At 38.4% G+C, this 17,167-nt stretch overlaps 1 protein-coding gene and 1 non-coding gene across 2 annotated transcripts in view; both read right to left on the minus strand.

The window, feature by feature from the left end:
• Positions 1 to 17,167, minus strand: part of HCN1 (hyperpolarization activated cyclic nucleotide gated potassium channel 1) — a 446,451-nt gene that overhangs the window by 150,619 nt on the left and 278,665 nt on the right. The window lies entirely within an intron of this gene.
• On the minus strand, positions 3,538 to 3,640 carry LOC120879737. Its single transcript, XR_005724882.1, has one exon. It is a non-coding gene; the product is annotated as a U6 spliceosomal RNA (small nuclear RNA).

A 17,167-nucleotide genomic window follows, 5' to 3' on the forward strand; every position in this document is an offset into this window, starting at 1 on the left:
TCAAATACTGGAACTGGATGAGTTTTGGATAGCCCCAAGCAGAGAAGGCAGGAGGAACATCCCAAGATGAGTTCTTTAGAGAATGATAAAACTTGAATGCCATAAAATTGAAAGCAAATGTCAGAAGTAGACTCTCTCAATTGAAGATATAGGACTGGAGTCAGGTATGAATCATGAGGTAAACAGATTGCTGTTGCTTTGGAATGGTCCATGGCTTGCCTTTGGCTATCATTGGAAATGTGTTATTGGTTAGAAAGTAATGGTTCAAAGGATATTTTGTATCCTTTATTTTTTTTAGAGTGAGGTGGCATGCTGCATTAGTGAAGAGTCACCCTTAAAGGTTGGAAAAGGATAAAAAATAAAATGTCTCCATATAAGGAATGGGTCTTTGCAACACCATGGACTATAGCCTGCCAGGTTCCTCCATCCATGGGATTTTCCAGGCAAGAATACTGGAGTAGTTTGCCATTTCCTTCTCCTGGGGATCTTCCCAACCCAGGGATCGAACCTGGGTCTTCTGAATTGCATGCAGACTCCTTATCATCTCCATATAAGGAATAGAAATGTTTATAGAAACTTGGGGTAGAAAACGAATAGCACTCAAAAAAGTAAATCCCAGAGCATCATTTATGATAAAGGTGAAATCTGAGCAATGGGGTAGGGAGAGTAGCAATAGAAGTCATAAAGGAAAAAGTATTAGTTTTAATTATGTTTATAAACTCATCTGACATTAACACAGTAGAGACATAATGTACTTTAAGAGAAGACATAAAATGTATCGACATTCTCTGTAAAACAACAGGTGGCATGAAATTATAAATGACAGTATTACTGTTATTGTTATTATTAGTCAGCACTACACATTGGTAATGACATGGTTCCCTGAGGATCTCTATTATATATGCCAATTTGAAGATATTCAGAGTTGACTCTAGTTATGCATTTTCTCCATATTTTGTTAGCCATATTATGCAGGAGTAAATTGCACAAGTAAAATGGATCAATATTTTGACAAAGTATAAATACAGAACTTTCAGAGGTAGAAAGAAAGATGAAGAATAATTAGTATTTAGAATCGCAATACAATCACAGGAATAAGAAGGGACAGGAAAATTTGGTTAAATTACTGATCTTGATAACATTATCAATACAGGAAAAATTTTATCTCAGAATGAACTAAGACATTTCTAAAGACAAATTCTGTAAAGTAAGGAATTTTCAAAGGCAATGGTCTACCCCTGAAATTTAAAAAAATGATAAATATATACTCATGAACACAAAACACAAGGGATTAAAGCTAAACTAGAAACACAATTCACATATCTCAAAGCCAACAGGTTGCCCCAAAGTTTAAGAAAAACAACTGAGCCTTATCATGTACTCTAGATGTTAATGAAGTAGACCATTTGGAAAGGAAAGAAGTTACAGAAAACAAATGTTCACGAGCAATGGACCTTTGTTATTCTAACAACATATAAATAACCAAATATAAATCACAGGGGCACTGATGCCATTTACTAGACTAAGCAGGAGTTTCACTTCACATATTTTTATTCATGAGTAAATATGACAGGTTTCACTTCAATTAAGAACTTATTTATTTGTTAACCTATTTCTCTCTTCCACTCTTCCATGATGCCTTTTCCCATAAAATAAGCAACAAACCCCAAGCAACTCTAGTTTACTCTCAATACTTAGGTGAACAGAGTTGAATATGATTTATCAAAATAAGAGACCACTCCCCTTTCCTTTAGCCCTAAGAATTTACATGGATGCCCTTTACTTGGCTTTAAACAGATGTCCCAAATTCTGTGTGTCCAAACAGAACTCATCTAAACCGAGCCTGCAAGCATGGAAACCCACCGTTCCCAAATCCTCCTGCTCAGTTTACTGACTCCATATTGTAGTTCCCTTCTGTCCACTGGGTGGACCCAAAGCATCCAGGCAGAAGGGAAGCTAAGAGACTTCCCTGGCGCTCGAGTGGTTAAAACTCTGCCTTCCAATGCAGGGGACCTACATTTGATCCCTGGTCTGGGAACTGGGGATTCCACATGCTGTGGGGCAGCTGGACCTGTGTGCCATAGCTCTCACCACAACTAAGACCTGATGATGCCAAATAAATATTAAAAAGAGAGAGAGCAGCTAAGCAGTGCCTGTTCCCACTTTATCATCTGCTTTACCATAGTTCTCAGGCCAGCAGGCTTGAAAGTACATATTTATAACAGAAAACGTGAAAGCGTTAGTCGCTCAGTCATGCCCAACTCTTTGCAACTCGATGGACTATATGTGGCCTGCCAGGCTCCTCTGTCCATGGAATTCTCCAGGCAAGAATATTGGAGTGGGTTGCCATTCCCTTCTCCAGGGGGATTTCCTGACCCAGGGACTGAACCTGGGTCTCCTGAATTGCAGGCAGATTCTTTACCATCTGAGCCACCAGGGAGGTCATTTATTACAGAACAACCAACCAAACAGAGAAGGCAATGGCAACCCACTCCAGTACTCTTGCCTGGAAAATCCCATGGATGGAGGGGCCTGGTGGGCTGCAGTCCATGGGGTCGCTAGGAGTCAGACACGACTGAGTGACTCCACTTTCACTTTTCACTTTCATGCACTGGAGAAGGAAATGTCAATCCACTCCAGTGTTCTTGCCTGGAGAATCCCAGGGACAGCGGAACCTGGTGGGTTGCCGTCTATGGGGTCGCACAGAGTCGCACACGACTGAAGCGACTTAGCAGCAGCAGCAACCAACCAAACACACATAAACACCAATTTTTAAAAATCCTTTTTTTTATCAACACATTTTTATAATATGGAAAACAACTTGACATCGCTAATAGTCATGCTATTAACTATCATCATTAATAGGCATGCTTCTGTGTAAATAGTCATGCTATTAACTATCATCATTAATAGGCATGCTTCTGTGTACTTCTTCTAGGATCATGACCCTGGCCAGTTGTTTCCCTTCCTAAGTTTTTAAAAATCAAATTATACTTCTGTGATAGACATTATCTCATAATTAGATGCTATCATCTTTTAAGTGGTGGTTGATGTTAAACTGACCCTTCTGTTCTTTCACCACCCTTAGACTTCGATTCTGCTGCTTTATTCCTAAAGCTGATTAGGGTCTCTTTTACTGTCTATTTTACTTTTCTCTTGAACAGAACATAAAGCTCCTTTCTTTTTATTCTAGCTGTATTGAGATAATCAGGGCTTCCTTGGTGGCTCAACGGTAAAGACTCCACGTGCCAATGGAGGGGACATGGGTTCGACCCCTGGTTTGGGAAGATTCTCTGAAGAAGGAAATGGCACCCCACTCCAGTATTGTTGCCTGGGAAATCCCATGGACAGAGGAGACTGGTGGCTACAGTCCATGGGTTTGCAAAAGGGTCAGACACAACTTAGGGACTAAACAATAACAAATTTGATAACTGATAAATAACATTGCATTTATTTAAGATGTACAATATAATGATATATGTATCTATTGTAATAATCACAATAAGGTAGTTAACATCCACCACCCCGCACAGTTGCAAAAATATAGAGTGCTTCAGGAATTTGCATGTCACCCTTGTGCAGGGGCCATGCTAATATCTGTATCCTTCTAATTTTATGTGTGTACTAAGGAAGTGAACACTAAAGCTCATTTTCTTCACCTCGATGAGAAAATGCTTCATTTTACTTGCATTTTTATTGTCTGGATTATTAAAAATTAAGACACAAATGTGGAGAGGGAAATGGCAACCCAGTCCCGTATTTTTGCCTGGGAATTCCATGGACAGAGGAACCTGGCAGACTATAGTCCATGCAGTCGCAAAGAACTGGACACGACTGAGCAACTAACACACACACACACACACACGACACAAATGACTACTTACTATCTCTACTTTAACTCCCTTCTAGTCCATTCTCCAGCAGCACATTCAATCTATGTACACACATGCTTAAAGCTTTCTCATAGCCTCAAAATTAAGTCAAATGTACCAAGGGGTCACACCAAGCTGACATCACTCCTATCTCTATTTTCAGTCCCACTCCTTAACTTTGTGACCCCCTATACCAAAACCCAGACAGCTCTTGTCACCCTAAACTACTTGCAATTCCCCAACAAGCCAATTCACTCTCCTCCATGCCTTTACATAGGTGGTTTTCTTTGACTCAGTATATGCTCTGGCTTCCTTCCCCTTTGGCTGGTCATTTCTCTAGTCTTTCAAGATGCAGTTCATTTTCAAACATTCTCAAAGATCTACCTTTATCTCTGCAAATCAGCCCTCCCGGTAGTTCAGCTCTCATCTGTATAACCCATCACTTATCATGTGACCGCTCTGTACCACCTGTTTCTCTGGTAGCCTTCACCAGTGTAACCAAAACTCCCTAAGAGCAGGGATCATATCCTAACCATCTTTGTATCACAAACATCTAGCTGTGATTGATATTAATGGAAACTAGGAAAAATACCTAACTGACTTCAAAACGATATTGGAATAGTAGAATTCTGTGACCATATGGACTGTAGCCTCCCAAGCTCGTCTGTCCACAGGATTTTCCAGGCAAGAATACTGGAGTGGGTTGCTATGCTCTTCTTCAAGAGATCTTCCTGACCTAGGGATCGAACCCATATCTCTTAAGTCTCCTGCATTGGCAGATGGGTTCTTTACCACTAATGCCCCCTGAGACGCCCTAATGGTATCATAGCTACCTTGAATTGTGCTGGAAGTTGAAAAGCCAGATGCTTTCACCTGAACCACAAGAAAACCAAAATCTCTCTTTAAGATTTAGAGTATTTCCACTGTGATTGAAATGTGAACTTTAAACTTAATGAAATCAAACAGATGCTCTTAGCAGTTTGATCAACTATTCTTTCAACAGATATTTGTATAGCAGATGGCATAAACAATTCAGCATATATTTAAATACTGATATAAAGTTAAAATAACATAAAATCTTTCAAATTTATTAAGGATTTATTCCTTCATGAGTGCCTTTTCAGGGGATGGCATCCCTGACTAATTTTCAGACATGCTCTCAAACATTTCTCTCCTCTTCACTTTCTTCCTTCTTCCAGGAAGAAGGCAAATGCCCCTTTGCAATGTTGCTATTGTTCAGCCGCTCAGTTGTGTCTCACAGTTTGCGATCCCATGGACTGCAGCATGCCAGGCCTCCCTGTCGTTCACCATCTCCCGGAGCTTGCTCAAATTGATGTCCGTTGAGTCAGTGATGCCATCCAATCACCTCTTTCTCTGTTGTCCCCTTCTCCTCCTGCCTTCAACCTTTCCTAGCATCAGGGTCTTTTCTAATGCAATGCAATGTTACATTTATGCTTTTCTGGACTCAACCTGAAGCACCACTCTAGCAACGAAAGTATCATCCTTTATATATCTTTTTCGGGAAATAAAGTTGGCACACATACTCAGTATGTATAAACTGACAAGAAACCTCGCAGAGACCACTTTTGGTTTCCTCCGATGAGGATGACACACCTAACAGTGATAAAGGAGGTAAAAACTGTTGTCCATTATTCAAATGTGGAAATGCCCCCTGTGTAGTGAAGACAGTCCCTACAGGTCTTATGAGACAAGCATGAGAGGCATAAATACGAACATGCAGTATTGTTTATATGGTGTTATCATTTAGCTTCCAATCATCCCTGAGCATATAAAGAACTAAATACAAAAAAAAAAAAAAAACCACTATTTTTACTTTCTCAGTTCAGTTCAGTCACTCATTCATGTCTGACATTTCGTGACCCTATGGACTGCAGCACAACAGGCTTCCCTGTCCATCACCAACTCCCAGAGCCTACTCAAACTCATGTCCATCGCATTGGTGATGCCATCCAACCATCTCGTCCTCTGTCGTCCCCTTCTCCTTCTACCTTCAGTCTTTCCCAGCATCAGGGTCTTTTCAAATGAGTCAGTTCTTTACATCAAGTGACCAAAGTATTGGAGTTTCAGCTTCAGCATCAGTCCTTGCAATGAATATTCAGGACTGATTTCCTTTAGGATGGATTGGTTGGATCTCCTTGCAGTCCAAGGGACTCTCAAGAGTCTTCTCAAACAACACAGTTCAAAAGCATCAATTCTTCAGCGTTCAGCTTTCTTTATAGCCCAACTCTCACATCAATACATGACTACTAGAAAAACCATAGCTTTGACTGGATGGACCTTTGTTGGTAAAGTAATGTCTATGCTTTTTAATATGCTTTCTAGGTTGGTCATAACTTTTCTTCTGAGGATCAAGTGTCTTTTAATTTCATGGCTGTACTCGCCATCTGCAGTAATTTTGGAGCCCAAGAAAATAAAGTCTCTCACTGTTTCCATTGTTTCTCCATCTATTTGCCATGAAATGATAGGACCGGATGCCATGATCTTAGTTTTCTGAATGTTGAGCTTTAAGCCAATTTTTTCACTCTCCTCTAGAACATAATTAATCAGATATGATTGTTCTCAATATGCTCCGATTGTCTCTTGAGGGTAGATAAAATGGCAGAGGCTTTTTTCCATATAGAAATAAACCATGAGTCTTTGGTGAACAAGGGCACTGAATTTTATCCTGTCCTTTATTATCTCCCATTAGTGGCTTAGTCGCTAAGTGTGTCTGACTCTGGAGACCCTATGGACTGTAGCCCACTAGGCTCCTCTGTCCATGGGATTCTCCAGTCAAGAATACTGGAGTGGGTTGCCATTTTCCTTCTCCAGGGTATCTTCCTGACCTAGAGATCGAACCCTGGTCTCTTGCATTACATGCAGATATTGTCTGAGCCACCTAGGAAGTCCCACTATTCCCCATTACTCCCCCAACATATTTTAGGACAAAAGCAATTCAAACAGTTTATATTGCCTATCTTAGAATTCCCACGGGCTTGCCAGAATCATTCCCCATGTAAGGACCAAGTAGCAGAGAATACACTTGATTACACTAAAGTTTTAAGGTGCTTTGCCAGTATCCCTGAATTAGTTTGACATTCTATACGACTCAAGATTCAAATGCAGTTTTCTCTCAGTGCAGTGTTAGGCACATAGTCATTAAGTATCAATATACTGACTATGTTTGGTGGGTGGTCAGAGGTATTATGTAGCTACTTATAATTTAGAATTAAGAAAATTGCCCTTAATAATTTACTTTTCTGCCTAGTATGTTAAGGCAATAGTTCTGTAATATATTGTTCTCTGAAAAAGATAGAGCAATTACCAGGGGAACCATTTCTATCAGCTTTTGGCACTATTAGATCAAGGTCAGAGTTAGGGGCAGAATCTATAGTTTGAGTTTCCCAAGTCATGTAGTATTTGACCTTTAAATTGCTGTTTTGTCGTGCCATAGCTATTGCAGAGAAAGTGATCCTGTTATATCCAGTTTCATTGCTAAAATAAATACAAGGTCATTGCCTCCAGCAGGTGACTAGAAAACATACAGTATAATCTTCTTGATCTTGACACCCAAAACACAAGTAAGAGTTTTTCTCAAGGCCTTTTGAATGCACTGAGAAATATAAATAAATAAAACAATATGTTACTCATAGTCAGCTATGAACAATTTAATTTAGCCAGGCATACAAAAGCAGCTTCCTTAAATAAGAGCTACCCAGGGTCTCATTAGTGCAGATGAAAAAAAAAATCAAGGTCATGCTAAAGGTGTATGACTTCATGGTGGAAAATTTCAATCCTCCAAACACCTCCGGGTAAGATAGCGAAAAGCAAGAGGAACAACAACTGTCAGGCAGATTTCAAAATCTCGTTCAGACCATTGGACAAATACTAAGGAAAAAAGCTGAAATTCTAAATATACTGAGGTATACATTTTTACAAAGTAAGGTTGACAAGGCTGAAGGCGGGTGTCGAATGTCTCTTATTATAACGAGCAGAACTTGGCATTATCTCTACACAAATGTGAAAGTGGAAAAGTGAGCACCTCAGAATTCTAAAGTGACCTTTTCATGTGAATTACATCTTAGGGGAAAAAAAATGATTTGTGAATTGTTGTTATGAGTAGATAAAAATGCATTTTTCTGTTTATCTTTTAATCCTGGTCTGCCATACTTTGAATGATAGAAGAAAAGTGATTATAATGTTGAAATGCAAGCAAAGATGAGAAACCATTAATTACACTGTATTTATTGAATAGTAAATGTAAATGTTAAACATATCTGCCCCATTATACATGCTTCTATCTACTTTAATACATACTTAACTATATATCATATATATTATACCTGAATATATAAAATGAGGATAGTTACCTATCAGAGCTCATCTGAGCTAAAAATTAATGCTGATAGCATTAATGGACTTGTGATCTATTTAATACTGCAGCTTTTAAAACCAAGAAGGCTGATCTTTTCTAAATGATGTTATGCTAGGGAAAAGGTTATGAGTGTAGGCTAGCAAGTCCATAGGAAAATAGTAGTAAATTTCCAGTTAGATTCTGATGCTGATAAATCAATGTAACTGTCAACAGCTGGGTCCTAAGATAAACGCAGATGTGTAAAGAGAAAGCAAACAATCATGGAAATGGAAGCAAACACGGTGCTTAAGGACATCAGCCATCTGGGAACTGCTTCTTTGAGGAGAAGCTGTAAATCAAGTCAGTCTGCCTTCTCTGTAAAAGTGTTTTATTTTAATTTGGAGATTTATCTAATTCTATAATTCATTGGCATAACCCAACCCAGAAGTATTACCAAAGCATAAATTGCACATTCACACTGGAGATACTTGTCTTCATCACAAAATATTAGGAGATCAATAGCAGTGTCCTTGGGCTCCTGAGGCAAGTGTCCCTTGGTGTCATGAAGCCCCACAGTGACGCACAGTATATTTTTGCCTGGTATCTCCTTGGCCACTTTAAGGAATTTAAAAGGAACATCATATTGTGGTATCTGGGTTTGCTTTAAGGTACCAAATATCTTGTGCCTTGTTTGGGGGAGCTTAGAGTGCAGTTCCCTATGACACTATACAGGCTTCCTTTGATAGACAAACTTAAAGACTGTGAACTATTATTTCATATCCTATGGCATAGTTAGCAGGATGGAAAAGTCTCATGGAAACACTGGGACAGTTTACCAAGTGGCTGTTTATCCAGTACCTACAAATAGTTATTGGGAAGTACCTTGAATGCAAGAAATCCTCACCCCTTGGGAGAGGTTGATACTCTCATATCATGGGGAATGAGCTAAGAAGAAGGCAATAGTTGGATGTCACCCAGAAACCCAAAGGAGTGCTGATAACCAGGCTGCTGGAAAAATCAAGAGCCAGATGTTCCCTAAGATATTTGAGTAGATAAGCAAGTGTTTCTATTAGAGACCTTAGAATAAGCTTTCCTGCTGGAAATCTGTCTACCCTTCCATATTTGTCCTTCAGCTCTCTCTGCCCTGCCTTTGCCCAGAAAACTGACCCATTTGGATAACATAGTAACGTGTTCTGACTTCCAGTTGGATTAAGTTAATGAGAAACCTTGACAGATAATCAGAGAGAAGAAGAAGAATGTGGTCAGTATTTTAGACTTCTACTTCAAAGAGAGTGAGTGGGCTGTGTTTTCTGTTAAAGGTTAACTTCTCCTATCAAAGCAGCCCCACCTACAAGACTTTGTCTTCTGGGTTTTAGTGTTGGTAGCAGTTCTCTGATTACCATCCGGAGCACTCTGCTATCTCTTGTGGTCTCTAAATTCCATTTACAACTTAAATAGTCTCCTTTTGAAAACTTCCCTCAGTTTTGTAATTTGAGAACACCAAGTGTACTCTGTGTGGACCCTGGCTATGTAGTGTTTCAAGTAGAAAGGGAAGAAATATTAATACACCAGGAAAGAGAAATAAACTTGCCCGAGAGTCAAGACATGTTGGCTTAAGAGATCAGTCACTAGCAACTCTGTGAACTGAAGTCATTTCCCTTCTCTGGGCACCTTTCATTTTTAAAAACTAAATTTGTACTCCTGGGATGAAAACTTTATTTTTGCCTCTAAACATCTGTCTTTTTCTTATTCTAGACACAGAAACAATTTGTTTGATTATAAGACCATGAACGCCTATTTTATATTCTTTCTGCATCCTGGGGCACATTGCTGATCACTTTATCAATATCCATTCCCCTTTCCCTACAGAACCCCATATGATTTGGGGTGATAATATGCCTAGCTTTATAAAAGACATTATTCATACTTCTTGGGGAAGGATGGGACAGCCAAGTGATTGAATACTGGTCAATGAGGTGAAAGTCCAAGTTACTGGGCAGAGTTTCTGGAAATCTAAGAGGCCATCTCATTGGCGTTGCCCTTTTCTTCCTTTTGCCCTTTCTCTTCTTCTTGCCTGAAATGTGGATTGATGACTGGGGTAGGGAAGTCTTCCCTAGAGTGATAGCACAGGCTTACTCTATGGCAGATGGAGGCTGGGAGCTGATAGAATAAGTGGCAATACAGCCATGGATATTACCTTTCTACCTACATGGTGCATGCTAAATTGCCTCAGTCATGTCCGATTCTTTTCGACTTCATGGACTATAGCCTGCCAAGCTCCTCTGTCCATGGGATTCTCCAGGCAAGGATACTGGAGTGGGTAGCCATTCCCTTCTTCAGGGGATCCTCCCAACCCAAGGATCAAAATTGGGTCTCTTACATTGCAGGCAGATTATTTACCCGTGAGCCATCGTAGAGCTTACTTAATTTAGTCTCATGTTTCTGTAATGTAAAGTCTTCTCTATTTCTCTAACTCAGAAAATAATCAAGTTACATACAAACCATGTAGTCCTGGATAACTCAGGTCAGAGCTCTAGTTGGTGCCCCAATAAACCCTTGCTTCCCCTTTCCTTATCCTGTATCCAACTTAATCCCTCAAACTTCCACAAGGACTGTGCTAAAATCACATGTAGCTCTAATTTTTAAACCCAGAAGTGACAGCTAACTTAATTCATGTGATTCACTTATTTTACAATTCCTCAGTTTCACTTACAGTTAGATACCCAAGAGGAATTCCTGCACCCAGGAACTCCTGTGTGTAAAGAAGAAAGTTCACAGCAGCATGGCTTTTAACAGGAAAGATCTAGAAGCAGTACCTGCATGTTATAGAATATTATACTGCATTGAAAATAAATGAGTTACAGTAACATGCAATCACAGGGATGGATATGTCAACAAAATAATGAGTGAAGGAAGCATATCTAACAAGATATATAACTTACTAACCTTTTCATAAATTTAGACAAAACAACTAAAACCAAATACTATGTTTTGAAAAATATAATGTCACTGAACAAGACCTTCTGAATAGTTCCCTACCTATGTCCTCTGTCTGCCTTTTGTTTGTAGAAAAACTTGAGTCAAAGAATAATCATATAACTGAAAAAATGCGGAGAGAGAAAAACAGTCAACCAAGACAAAACAATAATACTTTAGCCATTAAACAAAGTCAAGGACCTTTAGTTTTTCCTCAAGGACTATAGTTAATTGATGCCATGTCCTTTGAACAGTTTTGCAGATACTAAAAACCCCCAGCAGGTGGAAGAAGTTAACTGTATGCTGCCTACAAGCATGTAGACTGCAGACTGGTTGGAAACCAAAGGCTGATGAAGCCAACTCCCAATTACTTCACTGCCAACCAATCATAAAAAGGTCCACAAGCTGATCACGCCCTGCTTATTCTGTACCTTAAGACTCCTCAAAACCCACTCCAGGGTGAGTCACACAGTCTTGAGGGCATAAGCCTGCTATGATCCTCTTTGCCTGGCAAAGCAATAAAAGCTACTTTTATCTACTACATCCAAAACTCTGCCTGAGTTTCCATTTGGCACCCGTAAATAGAGATCAAATTTTGGCAACAGTACTGCTTAGATATGCACATGTTTTTACAACTATAGTTTAAAGGCAAGGGACTGAAAAACACAGAATTCAATATTGAATGTACACTTTTTAATTTACAATTATTAAATAATTATAACTATAGGTATGTATGTGTAGATAGATAGTTTCTATATCAGTTTGAAATGTATATATATGGTATGAGTTAAAAAGGCAAAAAGTCTAATAGCTATCTCATATATATTTTTTAGGCTCACTTCTTTTTTTAAAAAAAATGTTTTATTGTGGTAAAAGTCACATGTTCTAAAACATACTATCTTAATCATATTTAACTGTACATTTCAATGGTACTAGGGCTTCCCTGATGCTCAGACTGTAAAGAATCTGCCTGCAATGTGGGAGACCTGGGTTCAATCCCTGGGTTTGGAAGATCCTTTGGAGAAGGGAATTGCAACCCACTCTAGTATTTTGCCTGGAGAGGCCATGGACAGAGGAACATGGTGGGCTACAGTTCATGGGGTTCACAAACAGTCACAAAGAGCTGGAAACAACTGAGCTACTAATACTTTCAGTGGCACTAAGTACATTCACATTTGTTACAGGTTGGGTGGGGAGGGATGGGGGCTTAGGCTCACTTTTTAAACTACTCAAACTACTCCAGATAACCTTCCAATGTGAGCAAACTGTCCTTTCACTTGCCATAATTTATCAACCTGAAAATACATGTATTAATCAACTATCCCACCCCTTTCACAATTCTGCCACACACAAATTTCCTCAGTTAACTTGCAGCCACTCTGCATTGCTGAGATGTTAAGAAGAAATACTGTGCTCAGACAGGGACTGAAAGTAAAGAATTAGTTGCTCAGTCATGTCTGACTCTTTGCAACCTGATGGTCTACTCCATCAGGCTCCTATGTCCATGACATTCTCCAGGCAAGAATACTGCCTTAGGTAGCCATTCCCTTCTGCAGGGGACCTTCCTGATCTAGGGATTGAAAGCGGGTCTCCTATATTGCAGGCAGATTCTTTACCACCTGAGCCACCAGGGAAGCCCCTAAACAGGGACTAGGCATTGATTATTGCCTGCAGTTTAAGAATAAGAGACACAAAATCTTTCCGTGACTATCTCCTAAACTCAGCTTCCTTCAGATCAGCATTCAAGCCTCACCCTGCCAGGCCTCAGCCTACTTTTCTACCTTCTTTATCTCCATGCTTCTCTACAACTCTCCACTGCAGCTGAATTCCTTCTCACTCCCAAATAACCTGAAGACCTTCCTAAATCAGAATTCCTCCCAAGGAATCTTTTTGTTGGCTATATTCTGGGTGTCTGGGAAGCTCTCTTCCTCAATTTTTATGGATTTAAAATCTATCCATCCTTCAAAATTCAGCTCAATTTTTGCCTCTTCTGTGGCAATATTTCCTAAGAATCACTATGACAGTTTTCGGTTTTATTATTTTTTTTTCTTTTTTTTTTAAATTAATTAATTTATTTTTTATTTTACTTTACAATTCTGTATTGGTTTTGCCATACATTGACATGAATCCACCACGGGTGTACATGCATGTACTATGACAGTTTTCATTGGTAAAACACTCGCTAACACATGCACACTCCATCTTCTTTCACTCTTGTCTCTCTTGCTCACCATTGTAGCCCTGGAGTTATACCAGGGTCTGGCTCATGATGGAGGTTGAATAAAGAGCTCCTTAATGTAAGAACTTGAAAATATCTTCAATTAGTCTCTTGGGATATTCTTTAAATTATGTTTTTTTTTTTCTTTTTCTTTTCTTCTCAGCTGAACTTATTGGAGAGTGAGAACTGTCAATCTCATGCTTCCCCCTGATCTTGCCAGTTTGATTGCTTATAAAATGTACTTCCTAAAAATCTGATTTACTTCAAAAAAAAATAGAATTGTTATTGAATTTATATTAATTGCTCCATTAAAAAAATATACAAACCAATCAAGTGCTAACAACTTCTACAGAAATTAGGAAATTAATATTTACCTTCTGAGTAAGGCATCTAAGGTTCAGAATCAAAAGTTACAAGGACAAAAAACAACTCTTTATAAACAAATTTACCAAAAATTTCCAGAGATTTTAGAGAAAATATTACTTTCACTAATAGATGGGGTGGAATGCCACTGTTAAATTACAAATGCTATTAAGTTATATTATAAACTGCATTTGGGGATTTGTTTTCCTTAGTAAACTGTAACATATTATTTTCAGTTTGTATATTGCTGGCAATGTTGAAAATTTATCCAAATATAGAGTGCAATCTCAGTATTTTAAGTCTTCATTAGTAAACACATTTATTGAAACAAGTAACAGAAAAGAGTGATTTCTTTATATAATGTTTATTATTTATTTTGCAGTATGCTGGTTCTTCATTGCTGTGCAGGCGTTTTCTTTCTAGTTGTGTTAAGTGGGGGCTACTCTCTAGCTGTGGTGTGTAGACTCCTCACTGCGATGGCTTCTTTGCTGCAAAGCAGGGCTCCGTAGCTGTGGCATGTGGCTCAGTAGTTGTGACTCCCTGGTTCTAGAGCACAGGCTCAAGTGTTGTGGTGCATGGGCTTAGTTGCTCATGGCATGTGGGATCTTCCCAGATCAGGGATTAAATCCATGTCTCCTGCATTGGCAGGCTGACTCTCCACCACTGAGCCACTAGGAAAGCCCTCTATTGCTACTGTTTATCATGGAAAACATATTCACTTTCAAAATACTGTACATATTTTATACATTATATCAATATAAAGTATATATTATATATGCAGATATACACATATATATGGCAGATGTGTTACTCACAGGATATTATCTGCATCATCACTAATGATAAAGATGCTTTAAATCAAGGAGTCATTGCTTATAATTCTCATTAACAGTCTAGTGTTTACTATGTAAACATAAGGAAATCAAGGAAGATGGCATTGATATTTTATTATAACTACTAGCATATTATTTCTTGCATGCAGTGAGAAATTAATAATTCATGCATATGGTGCTTTGAGCTTTTCTTGCCCCTTGTTGATTGGAATAACATGAGATCATTATCATAAATTCAAATGCAGTGATGTTTGCTCACAGTTAACAGCTTATACCTTCTTACCTTCTGCAGCATACAATAAAGCCCTTATACAATTCATATTCATGTAATAATAATTAACACCTGTGTGGCATTTCATTTAATACTAAGTAATCCAATTATTGGGTCATTTGACAAACTCAAAAATCATGCATTAAATCCTTGGAGATAAAGGGACACAAATGCATGAAATAACTATAAGCTAATTTCTGGAAACACATTAGTAATGATGTCAAACTATATTTTCACGTACTACAAAGTGATTTAGTAATTTTAGCTGAGAATATGGCAGAAGATATTTCATATATAGATAGTAGTGATGAAAAGGGAAAGCAAGGAGAAGGCCTACTCAGAGAAGAGAATATTCTAATTCCATGTAAGAGAGAGCAAAAGAATAACTAAGCACATAAAGGACTAAGTAATAGATCAGTGAGACATGACTTGTTTGAAGCATTTGGGAGAGAGCTTTGAATCAATTCCATGCAGAGAAGGCAATGGCACCCTACTCCAGTACTCTTGCTGGAAAATCCCATGGAGGGAGGAGCCTGGTAGGCTGCAGTCCATGGGATCACTAAGAGTCGGATACAACTGATCAACTTCACTTTCACTTTTCAGTTTCATGCATTGGAGAAGGAAATGGCAACCCACTCTAGTGTTCTTGCCTGGTGAATCCCAGGGACGGGGGAGCCTGGTGGGCTGCCATATATGGGGTCGCACAGAGTCAGTCGGACACGACTGAAGCAACTTAGCAGCAGCAGCAGCAGCAGAGTTTGAAATGAATTAGAATCACTAGGATTCTGGACTGGAAAAAGTGATTGTTTTTTTGATTGATTCATGGATTGATTAAGAGATTTTACCAGAAGGAGGATATGGAATCATCCCAAGAGAGAGGGAGACACTGGCAGGTTTCACCTATAATTTAAAAATGAAATCATGATGACATGAAGCAGACCTATGCTTGGAAATAGCAGAAGGAACACACACAAAGCAAATGACAAGCTAAGATTTAGAACTTGATGACGTGGAATCCAAAACGAGTGATGAATAGTGTTGCTGTGATTCTGTAGGAATGAGATAAAAATAGTATACATTTACTTTCCAGAGTCTGGACAAGCGAGATTCCTCCATTCCTCCTCATCTAAAGAATAGCTTCATTTCTCCCTACAGTTAATTCTATTTAACAGTTTGAAAAGGGAAATTTTGCTTAGAATAAAGTGTGATGGATCTAATGAGCGTGATGGATCTAATGGGTGTGATTCTTCACTGAAACATGTATATGTATTCTGAATGCCATTCCACTCCATCTCCTTTAAGGAATATTAATTTGGCACCAAACAAACAAATGGATTATGAAGCAAATGAGAATGATTGGCCATGTCAAGCTCCCCATTCTCTTCATGGGAGCACACATTTTAATAGGATCTACTCCCTAAAGAGAATTCAGAAGCACTTAAATCTGCTCACCATATGAACCTAAAAAGGTTCATGTGTTTTTGTATTAACCACAGAGGGGAAAAAAATATTTCTTCTTCAATCACCTGTTAACTGATGAAAAAGGAACTTTTTAAAACTACAGAGCATATAAAAGGAAAATATAATCTAAATTCACAAAATAACAAAAACTTAGCAGTATATATGCCTAGTTTATGAAAGTCATATTCTCATTGTCGTGCTGTGCCTATAATTCATTTTATATGTCTATAGTTTATAATGTGAATTATGCTATAATATGAAAGAAAGGCATATTCATGTATTCTTGCTGTGCTGCAAATGAAACAAGGTTAAATTGCTTTGGCATATCAGTATTTTCTATGAATTGACTCCTACACAGCTAGCTGACACTGGCCAGCTCTATACTTTTAAAAATGTTTACTTCCTAAGGTGTTTTTTTACAGCTGCCCATTTCCAAGATACCAAGTGTTGAGTACATTGCAATTTCCTACTTTTAGATGTCAAAGAACAACAACAAAAGCCCTAATAACTCTTGCTTGAATTTAGTTCAATGGTTTATCTTTTTAAAAAATGTTTTTTGTGACCAATCGTCTAAAAACCCAGCTTTTAATTTATTAAAAACACTAAAATAAATAAGGAAAAAAAAGACCTTCACCCTCCACAATACTTACTCTGCTGAAATTCTTTTGCTTTTTAAAAAATATCTAAATATTTAATCTTTGCTCTAAAATCTACTCAGCCTTTTATTTTAGATAACCTTAGCTTCTCTTGCAAATTAGCCTGCAAATATATGGGTATTTTATTAGGTTTGACCAAACTGTGGATTTTGATGCCATTGTC

The sequence above is a fragment of the Oryx dammah genome, unplaced genomic scaffold, assembly GCF_014754425.2.
Source record: "Oryx dammah isolate SB20612 unplaced genomic scaffold, SCBI_Odam_1.1 HiC_scaffold_20, whole genome shotgun sequence".
NCBI classification, from domain to species: domain Eukaryota; kingdom Metazoa; phylum Chordata; class Mammalia; order Artiodactyla; family Bovidae; genus Oryx; species Oryx dammah.